The sequence below is a fragment of the Galeopterus variegatus genome, unplaced genomic scaffold (assembly GCF_000696425.1).
Source record: "Galeopterus variegatus unplaced genomic scaffold, G_variegatus-3.0.2 Scaffold1595, whole genome shotgun sequence".
In the NCBI taxonomy this organism is placed as follows: Eukaryota; Metazoa; Chordata; class Mammalia; order Dermoptera; family Cynocephalidae; genus Galeopterus; species Galeopterus variegatus.
In genome coordinates this window covers 310,852-313,038 of record NW_007727706.1, presented here as the reverse complement: position 1 = coordinate 313,038, position 2,187 = coordinate 310,852, and positions in this window count along the sequence as shown.

Here is a 2,187-nt window from a genome sequence, read left to right as displayed (position 1 = left end):
ACCTAGAAGCCTCTCCAGCTCAGCAGAGACCCTGATGGTGCTGAGGAGGAACGTGAAGACAGGACTCCCTTGAGCGCTCAGTGCTATCTTTTCAGTGACCAGCACAAGCCTGATCCAACTCCTGGGCTGACCAGTCCCAGCACCGGAAACCACTCAGGTGTCTACCAAGGTGCCATGGCCCTCCCATCCCACATTATCTTAGCTCCTCCTCTACACCTTTATGTTTGAATTGTTTGGATCTTGTGGGGCTTCCCATCAAAGTTTCCTCAATGCTCAACCCTTTTCAAAACCATACTCCTCTCATTCAGAAGGAGATTTCAAAAACAAGTCCAACCGCCCAGTACTAGCCCTGAAAATGAGGAAAGGTGACATATCAGGGAGGGAGAACTAGTGCTATGTGATACCAGGCTCATGAAAATGGCACATGCTTTTGTCCATGTCTATCGAAATGACTCCACAATGTCACCTACAGTCACGTGGAGGACGAGTGGTGGCCATAACGTGCATGAGGCTTTATCCAGATTCTTAGGTGAGTCAAGCTGTGTGCTCTGAGAGGTTGCAGCAAACATAACAAGACTGACAGTTTTCTTAATTTCCTAGACCCAAGAAAACTCACCGATTAGAACTATTAGGGTGGGGATTATGTGAATGTGGGTAAGGAATCTTCTATAGTGGTTGTCACCAGAGTAGGAAAGAGGAGGATGTCTTCATTAAGGGCAGACCGTTGGCTTTGGAGTCATCCCTGGGTAACGATGTAACTTAAGCAAATTACTTATTGTTTCATAGCTGCAAGTCCTAATTTCCATAACAAGAAAAATGACTACAGTACCTAACATACTTATTGTGGTGATTAAAGAACTTAGTGAATTTAAGTTAATTTAAAGGTTCTAGTCCACCGATTGGCACAGAACAGACATTCCACAAGGAAAGGACACATTCCCCTGTTCAGAAAAAAGATAGATACTGAAGAGCTGTGGCTGGTCGTTGCAATAGACAACTGAGGAAGCTGAGTTCATCTGCCAATTCTCAGTAGAAATGTATTGATTTAATATGAGGGTATCGTGTTGGAAATGGGGGAATCGGTTCCTGTTGTGGGGTCTTTAAAGATCACTTCCACATAGCCAGCCATGGAAATTACTCTTGCAGAGGCATATGAAATTAAAGAATTTATTATACTCACAGGTCCTAGAGAAGGAGGCAAGGCATACCACAGGGAGCCATACCAGAGGAGCTTCCTGGAAACAGGCTCACCAAGTAGCTGGACAGACTGAGGGGCCCCTTCACCGGGGTCAGGGTGCAGTACACAAGCAAAAGGCATAAGGGGACTTCACTGGTGTGTTTGAATGTCACTAGGTCACAGTCAGGAAAGGGTAAGAAGGGAAATTGTGGCAGGGACCAGTCTTATCACACTGCTACGTCTGGTTACCTGGATGGGGTGCTCATGGCCTGTTTGTGGGATTTTGAAGTATCAAGAAAATATGAAGTTTAAAAAATTTATAATGCAGGTACCCTTTGTAATCCCCAAACAGGAAATACAGCTAGGAATCAGGAGGGGTTAAATAACACAATTTATTCAGAAATAAACAGCAGCTTCTCTTCCTTTGCTATAAACAACAGCTTCTCCTCCTTTGCTATCTTTTTTTTATTATTTTTTCCCCTGAGGTTGCACAGCTCTCTGTTTCTCTAAGCTCCTAATTCTGTGCATGCATGTCTCTTTGCACTTCACGTAAAATGAGTTTCTAGCTGCACCAAAATATCTCTTTAGTTTTACCACTTAGGAGAGACTAACTATCCTCTATACATGCTCTATAAATCTAAATTATCATCTGCATCTGACTGGTTCAGCTTTGGCTGTGGTTGCAGAACATCATGAGAGACAACATGGAAATACCCTCTGCAAAATAAATATAGTGGAGGCAGGAGGAAAACCGAACATCTCTGCCCGAGAAAAATCATCAGCATTTCATCTGCTATTTATCTAATTAAGTATGTGCTTTTGCCTTGGTTCTCAATTAAGGGCAGTGTGTCAGTCATGTTTGTAATACACAGAAATAAAAATAAACAACAACAACAATAACCAAAACACAAAAAGCAGAATTTCTACATAGGAGCTGTTAACTGGATAAAGGCAGGGAAGGAGTTTGCTGTGAATTCATATGTATATTTTAAAAATTGAGAAAATTCTAA